Here is a 14690-nt window from a genome sequence, read left to right on the forward strand (position 1 = left end):
TACGGGTCCGTAGTTAGTAGCTACGTGGCTTCCTCTCTCTCTTTTGATTCTAAATACAATGGTCTCTTGGAGATCTATCTGATGTAACTCTTTTTGCGGTGTGTTTGTTGGGATCCAATGAACTTTGAGTTTATGATCAGATCTTTTTATCCATGAAAGTTATTTGAGTTTCTTTGATCTATTATATGCAATGATTACTTATAGCCTCGTATTTCTTCTTCGAATCTTTGGTTTAGTTAGGCCAACTAGATCAATTTTTCTTGCCACCGGAAGAGGTGCTTTGTGATGGGTTCGATCATGCAATGTTCTTTCCCAGTGACAGAAGGGGCGGCAAGACACATATTGATCATTGCTATTAAGGGTAACAAGATGGGGTCTATTCCTACATGAATAGATCTTGTCTACATCATGTCATCATTCTTATTGCATTACTCCATTTCTCCATGAACTTAATCACTACATGCATGTTGGATAGCGGTCGATGTGTGGAGCAATAGTAGTAGATGCAGGCAGAAGTCGGTCACTAATCTTGGACGTGATGCCTATATAATGATCATTGCCTGGATATTGTCATAATTATTTGATGTTTTATCAATTTCCCAACAATAATTTGTTTACCCACCGCATGCTATTTTCTCGAGAGAAGCCACTAGTGAAATCTACGGCTCCGGGTCTATTTTTTCAACATCTATATTCAGATCTATATTGCTATTTGCCTTTTTATTTATTTGCATCTTTTATTTTCAGATCTATATTATCAAAAACACAAAAATGTCTCGCTGAATTTTATTTGCCTGTATTCTATTTGCATCTACCAATCTTTTACGTGAGAGGGATTGACAACCCCTCATTTGCGTCGGGTTGCAAGTATTTGTTCCTCGTGTGCAGGTACCATTTACATAGTGTTACCTGGTTCTCCTACTGGTTCGATAACCTTGGTTTCATAACTGAGGGAAATACCTACCTTCGCTGTACTGCATCATCCCTTACTCCTTGGGGAAAATACTGACGCAGATACAGTACATAAAGAAAGGATCAGCCATTACCGCTGGGTTTACAGGACCCCAAGGAGGCCGCCACACCCAAGCCGGTTGGGGTGGATGAACATGACCCCATGGAGGGCTGGTTGAACAGTAGCCGGTGGAGGTTGGATGAACAGTAGCCCATGGAGGAACAGTAACCCGTAGAGGCAGGAGGAAGACGCGGTGGATGAACAATAACACGTGGAGGCCGGAGGAAGTCAAAGGTTGACGAACAGTAGCCCGTGGAGGCTGGGGCGAGGCAGTAGACGATGGATGAACATGATCCCGTTTCGACTATAGGCGCTCCAACAGAAGTCCGTTTCCTCCATTTTGTGGTACGCCACACCCCTGCCGATCAACAAGACCCAGTTTCGACCGTAGGCACTTGAAGAGAAGTCCATTGTCTCTGTTTTGCGGTACACCAGACCCTTCTCGATGGACATGACCCCGTTTCGATCGTACACTGTCGAACAGAAGGCCTTTTGCTCCGTTTTGCAAGACCCGGTTTCGGCTGATTCATCCAAGCCGGTTGGACTGTTGAATAGGACACATTCTGAGTCTGTTGCCCCCTGATGACTAGGATGCTGTTTCTCTGCTCCGACCCATCCGGTTGGCTGCCCGATGAACAGGATGCCATCGCTATGCGTGTTCGAGACCACACCCGCATGTACATATGTAGCCGTCTTTTTTGCAGCATGGCTATCGTATGTGTACATGATTTAGACGGGACTGCCTGAACAACTACCGCTCCTTATTGGGCCATGGTTCATCGTGGCAGAAAGACCGATGGACCAGTATGTATGTACACATTTGCAACCAGAATGACAATGCTACGTACACTTCGACCGGGTGGGTCCCGGCTGTCAGGGAGGATAAGGAGGCACTTCCTTGAGTGTGAAGATACTGATGGTGGGTCAAGCTGTCAGGGGGAGGATTCATTTTTTGCACGTAATAAGGAGGCACTTCCTTGCGTGCGAAGATGTAGCTGGTGGTTCCAACTGTCAGCATCACTGTGTATAGTCCTCTTCTATAATGGTTGTCATTTGTTCATCACATTGACCACACCGCACGGACAACACCTAGGCAGTGGACAACACCTGGAGGGTAGTACGAGGGTTGAATTGTTCAGTTGTGGTGTGAGGCATTCGTCGCCGCAGAATAACAGGGGGTATGGGTGAGTAGAGGGATGGCCTGGCCAGCGGTGGGAGTAGTAGGGGGCGGTGAGGCCTGCGCGGCAGCACAACCGACCATGGGAGGCAGGAGCACACGGTGGTTTCGATAGCTGGAGCAAGAAAATCAGAGGATGAAGAAGCAGGATGACCATTGGATGTTAATAATCCAACGATTAGTGGTGATAGAATTGTTTGTTCACTAAGTTGACAAGGCCTTGCGTACGCATCAACTTAGTAGGGCCAGAAGTCAGCCTCCAAATCTAGTGGGCCCCAGTTGTCATGGGGAGCAATCCTTGTTTTTTGCTCAATAAGGAGGCACTTCCTTCCGTGCAAAGATATAGCTTGTGGGTCCTAGCTGTCTTGGAGAGGATTCATTTTTTGGGCGTAATAAGGTGGTACTTGCTTGTGTGCGGCCATGGACCATATGGGTCCCTATGTCAGCCTCTCCACGTACATACCTCTTCTGGTGTTATCGTTTGTTGATAACATTGACCATGGCATGCTGAGAACACCAACACGGTGGACGTCGGTGAGACCCGGGAAGGGAATGACCCAGAGATGGCGAAGCCACAATAATGGAGGGATGTGGGTGAGTAGAGGGGTGGCCTGGCCAGTGGTGGGAGTAGTAGGGGGCGGTGAGGCCTGCGCGGCAGCACAACCGGCCATGGGAGGCCGGAGCAGGCGGTCCCGCCGGCGCTAGATTTGGCGGCTGGAGCAAGAAGATCAGAGATTGAAGAAGCACGACGGTCGTTGGATTGACATCCAACGATCACTCATGCTAGAATTGTTTGTTGACTAATATATAATAAGTAAAAAAATCTTGCATACGCGTCAACTTAATAAGCCCACAAGTCAGCCCATTTCCTATATTTTTTAATAATTTACAACTCATTGGCAACTTCTTATGCAATTTATTGCAGTCCATTTTCTTTTTGTTGGCCAGGGAATGGGTTAAATTTTTTAATGAAATTTCGCATATTTCGGTGGGGTCCAAACTTTTTTAGTACCGAAATGTTGAGCCAGATTTAAAGTACTTTGAACATATATTTAAATTAGGTTAAAGCCCGATGAAATTGGAATCTAAAAATGTGAAAAAGTTCAGAAATTTGAAAGTAATTGCCAAGTTGTCATGTATTTTTATATTTATAGCCCATTTGATATTACTTTTAAGATTTGCAGCCGTGTTGAAAGATTTGCAGCCGAGCAGGGCAGAGAAAAATAAGTAGGATTGGGTTGGGTATGTCTGGATTCACTACTAGGGAAAAGCCTAAACACAGAATCTTACTAGCAGCGCGCTTTAAAATAAGGCGCTGCTGCTAATTAGCAGTAGCGAGCTCAAGCGTAACACGCTGCTGAAATAAATATAGCAGTAGCGCCCCCGCTCAAAGACGCGCTACTGCTATAATTCCCACGAGGCCTCCGCGCGGCTAGTTATAGCAGCAGCGCGTTACCATGACGAGCGCTACTGCTACGTAGCATAGTAGCAGCTCATTTCGCCAATAAGCGCTATTGCTAAGTTTACTACAAAAATTTAGTCCCACCTCGCTCCGTCTTCCTCCTCCGTCCTACTCTGTTCTGGATCCACTCACACTCACACACTCACTGGATCCCCTCTCAACCCCCGTCGCCCCTCCTCCCTCTGCACCGCCGTCACCTCCTCCTCCTTGCTGGACTCGGTACTGGCCTCCTCCTCCTTGCTGGACTCAGTACCGGCCTCCTCCTCCGTCCTCCCTCCACTTGTCGCTGGCCGGCCCCTCCTCGCTCCGCCTTCCTCCCTCCACTGGCCGCCGGCCGGCCCCTCCTCGCTCCGCCTTCCTCCTCCGTCCTACTCTCTTCTTCCTCCTCGAGTCGCCCCTCCTTCTCCCTCCTCCCTGCTACATTTTGATTTAGTAGGCTAGTTCATATGCAACATTTTGGTTTAGTTGATATGATTTAGTTGATTTAGTAGGCTAGTTCATATGCAACATTTTGATTTAGTTGATATGATTTAGTTGATTTAGTAGGCTAGTTGATTTAGTTGATTTAGAACATTTTGATTTAGTTGATTTAGTAGGCTAGTTCATTTAGTTGATTTAGTATGCACCATTTTATTGTTATTTTTTCTGTACATGGATAGGTAGATGCTTTTGTTTTTTTAATAAGTTACTTTTTGGCAAAAAGTAGGTGGTACCTTGTCATCTAATATGTTACTACATCTTAGGATTATAATTGTCCATCAAATTGCTTCTCGCGGAAGAACCAAAAACATCACATGGTACTGTTTTTCTTTCCTGTGAAGTGGATCGTTAATCCTTTGCTCATATTGCTTTAGGAAAAATGGCGCCACCACCACCACCACTAGGTCGACTGTGCAAGTCAAGGTGCGCCAACAGCCTTGCAACTGGCAAGCTGTTCGACATCTACTTCTAGCCGAGTTTTTGTCATGCGACGGTAAGAAATTAGATGAAATGTAATAACTATTTTATTTTTAGTGTTGGCATTACTGCATTATGTCATTTTGCTTATTTTACACAGATCGTCCCATGCAATGTGAGGTTGAAATTCAACAAGCTGACAAGAGACATTGTGACATTTGAGGCTCCTGGGGGCCGTACACTATGGAGGTCGAGAAAGGACGCAATATGTCACATATTGGAGGAGATGGATGGGCCTGTTTCGTCGCCCGCATGTGTTTTACTGGTGGTGAGTTGATCAGCTTCTCCTTCAGAGTAGAAAGACCCAAGCTGGCTTTCATTTATCTCAACCTGGTGGAAGATGATGAAGATGACGAAGGTGATGAAGATGATGAACATGATGAAGATGATGAAGATAATGAGGACCCACTCGATGAAGATGATGAGGACCCACTTCATGAAGCCATCGTAGCTCAAAGAACAAGGCTGAGCGAGGAGGAGGTGTCCAACCCGTGGGACATAATTCCTCCATGTGCTGACTTTGTCGGGGTGCCATTCGTGACCCGCCTGACAAATACCATGGTTGATCGACATGATATGGTATGTTATACTTATAAATGCAAATTATCTGATGAAATACTTAGTGTACAGTCCAATGATATGGTATGTTGTGTGGAATCTAGTCAATGATATGTTTTAGTGTAGAGTTTGATCACATGCTTATTAGTGTAGAATCTAAGCAAACTATTAATAGTGTAGGTAATCCATATGTACTTATTTGCGAGGCTATTTATTAATTGATATATTTTTCTTATTCAGAAATTGGCAAAGAGCATATCTATGAGTTATGGTATCGAGCCTGATGAAGAAGGCTCAGCTGGACTACGCCTTACTGCAAGGGGCTCCGTCACAACCTGTACTTACCGCGTGGACACGGACGGTCGCACACACTTAAACTCGGTTGGGTGGAAGAAATTCCTCGATGGCAAGAATCTTCGTGTTGGACAGGCCATCCTAATTACTATCAGGAACACCAACCGCCCAGGCTTGAGGATGATGATTGTCTTTGATATCATCTAGAACTACATATGTGTGTGTGTGGTTATATCATGTAGAACTACATATGATGATCGTCGCCGATATCATCTAGAACTACATATGATGATCGTCATCGATATCATCTAGAACTACATATGATGATCACCATTGATATGACCTTGTACTGCTTGAGGATGCATGTTGACTATGCATGAAATTGTTATCTAGTACTCCCTTCGTTCCAAATGACTCGTCGTGGTTTGAACTAAAACCATGACGAGTAATTTGGAACGAAGGGAGTACTACCCAGTAATGGTTTATGAATTTGATATCTAGTAGCAGTACCTAGTATCTAGTATCTGAAAGGGAAAGGGGTGCGGGGGGAAAATGATGAAAGATGTAGCAGTAGCGAGGGACTGCGAAGACGCTACAACTATTAATAGTTGCGTGTTTGGCAAAAGCGCTGTTGATATCGTCAGCAGTAGTAGCGTGGGTATGGACCGCGCTACTACTATAAGTTAGGTGTAGCGCCTTATTAGTAGCGCGGCCGCCCGCGCTGCTGCTAGCCTCAAAACCCGTGCTACTACTAGGGTTTTCCCTAGTAGTGATTGGGTATTCTTCAGAAAAAATAAACTGGGCTAGCCATTTTCACAAAGAAAAAAATGGCTGGGCTGGTCATGTGGTGAACATAAAATAGAAGCCTGGGCTAGATGGGCCACAGCCCAGTTGAAACCATGCTCCCTTTCAACAATAACAAAACAAAAATACTGCTCGAGCAGCTACGTCCCAGGTGTCAGCCGCTCTTGTGCAGTTCTCTTCTCTATTGACTATACGCTGACGATGTCGTGGGTCGCAGATGTCAGCAAACCACTAGGGGAAGCATTTTATTTTTGTATACGCTAATAATGGAGTATATAACAAAAAATGAGGAACTTGCTTGCGTACAACCATGGACATGGTGGGTCCCTACTGTCATCCTCTCCACATATAGTCTGTTGGAAATATGCCCTAGAGGCAATAATAAAATGGTTATTATTATATTTCCTTGTTCATGATAATTATCTATTGTTCATGCTATAATTGTATTAACTGGAAATAGTGATACATGTGTGAATACATAGACCACAACATGTCCCTAGCGAGCCTCTAGTTGACTAGCTCGTTGATCAATAGATGGTTATGGTTTCCTTACCATGGACATTGGATGTCATTGATAACGGGATCACATCATTAGGAGAATGATGTGATGGACAAGACCCAATCCTAAGCATAGCACAAGATCGTGTAGTTCGTTTGCTAAAGCTTTTCTAATGTCAAGTATCAGTTTCTTAGACCATGAGATTGTGTAACTCCCGGATACCGTATGAGTACTTTGGGTGTACAAAACGTCACAACGTAACTGGGTGACTATAAAGGCACACTATAGGTATCTCCAAAAGTGTCTGTTGGGCTGGCACGAATCGAGACTGGGATTTGTCACTCTGTATGACGGAGAGGTATCTCTGGGCCCACTCGGTAATGCATTATCATAATGAGCTCTATGGGACCAAGTGGTTGGTCACGGGATCATGCATTACGTAATGAGTAAAGTGACTTGACGGTAACGAGATTGAACGAGGTATTGGGATACCGACGATCGAATCTTAGGCAAGTAACGTACCGATTGACAAAGGGAATTGTATATGGGATTACTTGAATCCTCGATATCGTGGTTCATCCGATGAGATTATCGTGGAACATGTGGGAGCCAACATGGGTATCCAGATCCCGCTGTTGGTTATTGACCGGAGAGCTGTCTCGGTCATGTCTACGTGATTCCCGAACCCGTAGGGTCTACACACTTAAGTTTTGGTGACGCTAGGGTTATTAGGAAGACTTGTATGTGATTAGCGAATGTTGTCTGGAGTCCCAGATGAGATCCCGGACGTCACAAGGAGTTCCGGAATGGTCCGGAGGTGAAGATTTATATATGGGAAGTTGTAATACGGTCACCAGAAAAGTTCGGGGGCATACCGATATTGTACCGGGGCCACCGGAAGGGTTCCGAGGGTCCACCGAGAGGGGCCACCTCTCCCGGAGGGCCTCATGGGGTCGTAGAGGGAAGGGAACCAGCCTCTAGAGGGCTGGGCACATCCCCCATGGGCCCATGTGCCTAGGGTTGGGGGGGAAACCCTAAAGGGGGCGCCCCCGCTTGCTTGGGGGGCAAGTCCCCCCCCCCTTGGCCGCCGCCCCCCCTCTAGATCTCATCTAGAGGGGGCCGACCCCCTTCTTCCTCACCCTATAAATAGAGGGGCGACGGGAGGGCTGCACACACACCTCCAAGGCGCAGCCCTCCCCTCCCCAACACCTCTCCTCCTCAGCAGAAGCTTGGCGAAGCCGTGCCGGAGTACTGCCTCTCCATCACCACCACGCCGTCGTGCTGCTGTTGGAGCTCTCTTCCTCAACCTCTCCCTCCTCCTTGATAGATCAAGGCGTGGGAGACGTCTCCGCTCTGTACATGTGTTGAACATGGAGGTGCCATCCGTTCGGCGCTAGGATCTTCGGTGATTTGGATCACGACGAGTACGACTCCATCAACCCCGTTCTCTTGAACGCTTCCGCTCGCGATCTACAAGGGTATGTAGATGCACTGCTATCTCTCTCATTGCTAGATGACTCCATAGATTGATCTTGGTGATACGTAGAATTTTTTTATTTTCTGCAACGCTCTCCAACAGTGGCATCATGAGCTAGGTCTATGCGTAGTTTCTATGCACGAGTAGAACACAATTTTGTTGTGGGTGTAGATTTTGTCAATTTACTTGCCATTACTAGTCTTGTCTTGTTTCGGCGGCATCGTGGGATGAATCGGCCCGGACCGACCTTACACGTACACTCACGTGAGACAGGTTCCACCGACTGACATGCACTAGTTGCATAAGGTGGCTAGCGGGTGTCTGTCTCTCCCACTTTAGTCGGATCGGATTCGATGAAAAGGGCCCTTATGAAGGGTAAATAGAAATTGGCATATCACGTTGTGGTTTTGGCGTAGGTAAGAAACGTTCTTGCTAGAACCCTATAGCAGCCACGTAAAAACTTGCAACAACAATTAGAGGACGTCTAACTTGTTTTTGCAGCATATGCCTTGTGATGTGATATGACCAAAAGGATGTGATGAATGAAATATATGTGATGTATGAGATTGATCATGTTCTTGTAATAGGAATCACGACTTGCATGTCGATGAGTATGACAACCGACAGGAGCCATAGGAGTTGTCTTTATTTATTGTATGACCTGCATGTCACTGAATAACGCCATGTAATTACTTTACTTCTTTGCTAAACCGTTAGCCATAGTAGTAGAAGTAATAGTTGGCGAACAACTTCATGGAGACACGATGATAGAGATCATGGTGTCATGCCGGTGATGATGATGATCATGGCGCCCCGAAGATGGAGATCAAAGGAGCAAAATGATATTGGCCATATCATGTCACTATTTGATTGCATGTGATGTTTATCATGTTTTTGCATCTTATTTGCTTAGAGCGACGGTAGTAAATAAGACGATCCCTCATAACAATTTCAAGAAAGTGTCCCCCCTAACTGTGCGCCGTTGCGAAAGTTCGTTGTTTCGAAGCACCATGTGATGATCGGGTGTGATAGATCCTAACATTCGCATACAACGGGTGTAAGCCAGATTTACACATGCAAAACACTTAGGTTGACTTGACGAGCCTAGCATGTACAGACATGGCCTCGGAACACAAGAGACCGAAAGGTCGAACATGAGTCGTATAGAAGATACAATCAACATGAAGATGTTCACCGATGATGACTAGTCTGTCTCACATGATGATCAGACACGGCCTAGTTGACTTGGATCATGGATCACTTAGATGACTAGAGGGATGCCTATATGAGTGGGAGTTCATTAAATAATTTGATTAGATGAACTTAGTTATCATGAACTTAGTCTAAAACTTTTGCAATATGTCTTGTAGATCAAATGGCCCACACTAATGTTGCCCTCAACTTCAACGCGTTCCTAGAGAAAACCAAGCTGAAAGACGATGGCAGCAACTATACGGACTGGGTCCGGAACTTGAGGATCATCCTCATAGGTGCCAAAAGAGCATATGTCCTAGATGCACCGCTAGGTGAAGCACCCGTTTTTCGAGCAACTCAAGACGTTATGAACGCCTGGCAGTCGCGTAGTGATGATTACTCCCTGGTTCAGTGCGGCATGCTTTACAGCTTAGAACTGGGGCTCCAAAAGCGTTTTGAGCAGCACTGAGCATATGAGATGTTCCGAGAGCTGAAACTGGTTTTCCAAGCTCATGCCTGGGTCGAGAGATATGAAGTCTCCGACAAGTTCTACAGTTGTAAGATGGAGGAGAATAGTTCTGTTAGCGAGCACATACTCAAAATGTCTGGGTTGCACAACCGCTTGTCTCAGCTGGGAGTTAACCTCCCGGATGACGCGGTCATTGACAGAATCCTTTAGTAACTCCCACCTAGCTACAAGAGCTTTGTGATGAACTACAATATGCAGGGGATGGTGAAAACTATTCCTGAGGTATTTTCAATGCTGAAATCAGCGGAGGAAGAAATCAAAAAGGAACATCAAGTGTTGATGGTCAATAAAACCACTAGTTTCAAGAAAGGCAAGGGTAAATAGAACTTCAAGAAGGACGGCAAGGGAGTTGCCGCGCCCGGTAAGCCAGTTGCCGGGAAGAAGCCAAAGCATGGACCCAAACCTGAGACTGAGTGCTTTTATTGCAAGGGAAGCGGACACTGGAAGCAGAACTGCCCCAAGTACTTAGCGGACAAGAAGGCTGACAACACTAAAGGTATATGTGATATACATGTAATTGATGTGTACCTTACCAGTACTCGTAGTAGCTCCTGGGTATTTGATACCGGTGCGGTTGCTCATATTTGTAACTCAAAACAGGAGTTGCGGAATAATCGGAGACTGGCGAAGGACGAGGTGACGATGCGCGTCGGGAATGGTTCCAAGGTCGATGTGATCGCCGTCGGCACGCTACCTCTACATTTACCTACGAGATTAGTTTTAAACCTCAACAATTGTTATTTAGTGCTAGCTTTGAGCATGAACATTGTATCTGGATCTCGTTTAATATGAGATGGCTACTCATTTAAATCCGAGAATAGTGGTTGTTCTATTTATATGAGATATATGTTTTATGGTCATGCCCCGCTGGTCAATGGTTTATTCTTAATGAATCTCGAATGTGATGTTACAAATATTCATAGTGTGAATACCAAAAGATGTAAGATTGAGAATGATAGTCCCACATATCTGTGGCACTGCTGCCTTGGTCACATTGGTGTCAAACGCATGAAGAAGCTCCATACAGATGGACTTTTGGAGTCTCTTGATTTCGAATCATTTGAAACGTGCGAACCATGCCTCATGGGTAAAATGACCAAGACTCCGTTCTCCGAAACAATGGAGCGAGCAACCAACTTATTGGAAATTATACATACTGATGTGTGCGGTCCAATGAGCATTGAGGCTTGCGGTGGCTATCGTTATGTTCTCACCCTCACTGATGACTTGAGTAGATATGGGTATGTTTACTTGATGAAACACAAGTCTGAGACCTTTGAAAAGTTCAAGGAATTTCAGAATGAGGTAGAGAATCAACGTGACAGAAAAATAAAGTTCTTACGATCAGATCGTGGGGGAGAATATTTAAGTCACGAGTTTGGTACGCACTTAAGGAAATGTGGAATTGTTTCACAAGTCATGTCGCCTAGAACACCTCAGCAAAGCGGTGTGTCCGAACATCGTAATCGCACTCTATTGGATATAGTGCGGTCTATGATGTCTCTTACCGATTTACCGCTATCATTTTGGGGATACGCTTTAGAGACAGCTACATTCACTTTAAGTAGGGCACCGTCTAAATCCGTTGAGACGACACCGTATGAATTATTGTTTGGAAAGAAACCTAAGCTGTCATTTCTGAAAGTTTGGGGATGCGATGCTTATGTCAAGAAACTTCAACCTGAAAAGCTCGAACCCAAGTCAGAAAAATGCGTCTTCATAGGATACCCTAAGGAAACCATTGGGTATACCTTCTACCTAAGATCCAAAGGCAAGGTTTTTGTTGCCAAGAATGGGTCCTTTCTGGAGAAAGAGTTTCTCTCGAAATAAGTAAGTGGGAGGAAGGTGGAACTTGATGAAGTACTACCTCCTGAACCGGTAAGTAGCGCAACTCAGGAAGATGTTCCCGTGGTGTCTACACCTACTGGAGAGGAAGTTAATGATGATGATCAAGGTACTTCAGATCAAGTTACTACTGAACTTCGTAGGTCCACAAGGACACGTTCCACACCAGAGTGGTATGGCAACCTTGTCCTGGAAATCATGTTGTTAGACAACGGTGAACGTTCGAACTATGAAGAAGCGATGGCGGGCCCAGATTCCAACAAATGGCTAGAAGCCATGCAATCCGAGATAGGATCCATGTATGAAAAAAAGTATGGACTTTGACAGACTTGCCCGATGATTGGCGAGCGATAGAAAACAAATGGATCTTTAAGAAGAAGACGGACGTGGATGGTAATGTTACCATCTATAAAGCTTGACTTGTCGCTAAGGGTTATTGGCAAGTTCAAGGGGTTGACTACGATGAGACCTTCTCTCCCATAGCGAAGCTGAAGTCCGTCCGAATCATGTTAGCAATTGCCGCATACTATGATTATGAGATATGGCAAATGGACGTCAAAATGGCATTCCTTAACATCTATCTTAAGGAAGAATTGTATATGATGCACCCGGAAGGTTTTGTCGATCCTAAGAATGCTAACAAGGTATGCAAGCTCCAGCGATCCATTTATGGGCTGGTGCAAGCATCTCGGAGTTGGAACATTCGCTTTGATGAGATGATCAAAGCGTTTGGGTTTATGCAGACTTATGGAGAAGCCTGCATTTACAAGAAAGTGAGTGGGAGCTGTGTAGCATTTCTCATATTATATGTGGATGACATACTTTTGATGGGAAATGATATAGAACTTTTGGACAGCATAAAGGCCTACTTGAATAAGCGTTTTTCAATGAAGGCCTACTTGAATATATTAGGCATCAAGATCTATAGAGATAGATCGAGACGCCTCATAGGTCTTTCACAAAGCACATACCTTGACAAGATATTAAAGAAGTTCAATATGGACCAGTCCAAGAAGGGGTTCTTGCCTGTGTTGCAAGGTGTGAAATTGAGCTCAACTCAATCCCCGACCACGACAGAAGATAAAGAAAAGATGAGCGTCAACCCCTATGCCTCGGCCATAGGGTCTATTATGTATGCAATGCTGTGTACCAGACCTGATGTAAACCTTGCCGTAAGTTTGGTTGCACGACACCAAAGTAATCCCGGCATGGAACACTGGACAACGGTCAAGAATATCCTGAAGTACCTGAAAAGGACTAAGGATATGTTTCTCATTTATGGAGGTGACGAAGAGCTCGTCGTAAAGGGTTACGTCGATGCTAGCTTCGACACATATCTGGATGACTCTAAGTCACAAACCGGATACGTGTATATTTTGAATGGTGGGGCAGTAAGCTGGTGCAGCAGCAAGCAGAGCATCATGGCGGGATCTACATGTGAAGTAGAGTACATGGCAGCCTCGGAGGCAGCGCATGAAGCAATCTGGATGAAGGAGTTCATCACCGACCTAGGAGTTATACCCAATGCGTCGGGGCCGATCACTCTCTTCTGTGACAACACTGGAGCTATTGCCCTTGCCAAGGAGCCCAGGTTTCACAAGAAGACCAGGCATATCAAGCGTCGCTTCAACTCCATTCGTGAAAATGTTCAAGATGGAGACATAGATATTTGCAAAGTGCATACAGATCTGAATGTCGCAGATCCGTTGACTAAACCTCTTCCGCGAGCAAAACATGATCAACACCAGAACTCTATGGGTGTTCGATTCATCATAGTGTAACTAGATTATTGACTCTAGTGCAAGTGGGAGACTATTGGAAATATGCCCTAGAGGCAATAATAAAATGATTATTATTATATTTCCTTGTTCATGAAAATTGTCTATTGTTCATGCTATAGTTGTATTAACTGGAAATAGTGATACATGTGTGAATACATAGACCACAACATGTCCCTAGTGAGCCTCTAGTTGACTAGCTCGTTGATCAACAGATAGTCATAGTTTCTTGACTATGGACATTGGATGTCATTGATAACGGGATCACATCATTAGGAGAATGATGTGATGGACAAGACCCAATCCTAAGCATACCACAAGATCGTGTAGTTCGTTTGCTAAAGCTTTTCTAATGTCAAGTATCAGTTTCTTAGACCACGAGATTGTGTAACTCCCGGATACCGTATAAGTGCTTTGGGTGTACCAAACGTCACAACATAACTGGATGACTATAAAGGCACACTACAGGTATCTCTGAAAGTGTCTGTTGGGTTGGCACGAATCGAGACTAGGATTTGTCACTCCGTATGACGGAGAGGTATCTCTGGGCCACTCGGTAATGCATCATCATAATGAGCTCAATGTGACCAAGTGGTTGGTCACGGGATCATGCATTACGTAACGAGTAAAGTGACTTGCCGGTAACGAGATTGAACAAGGTACTGGGATACCGACGATCGAATCTCGGGCAAGTAACGTACCGATTGACAAAGGGAATTCTATACGGGATTACTTGAATCCCTGACATCGTGGTTCATCCGATGAGATCATCGTGGAACATGTGGGATCCAACATGGGTATCCAGATCCTGTTGTTGGTTATTGACCGAAGAGCTGTCTCAGTCATGTCTATGTGATTCCCGAACCCATAGGGTCTACACACTTAAGGTTCGGTGACGCTAGGGTTATTAGGAAGACTTGTATGTGATTACCGAATGTTTTTCGGAGTCCCGGATGAGATCCCAGACGCCACGAGGAGTTTCGGAATGGTCCGGAGGTGAAGATTTATATATGGGAAGTTGTAATACGGTCACCGGAAAAGTTCGGGGGCATACCAGTATTGTACTGGGGCCACCGGAAGGGTTCCGAGGGTCCACTGAGAGGG

The sequence above is a fragment of the Triticum dicoccoides genome, chromosome 2B, assembly GCF_002162155.2.
Source record: "Triticum dicoccoides isolate Atlit2015 ecotype Zavitan chromosome 2B, WEW_v2.0, whole genome shotgun sequence".
Taxonomy (NCBI): Eukaryota; Viridiplantae; Streptophyta; class Magnoliopsida; order Poales; family Poaceae; genus Triticum; species Triticum dicoccoides.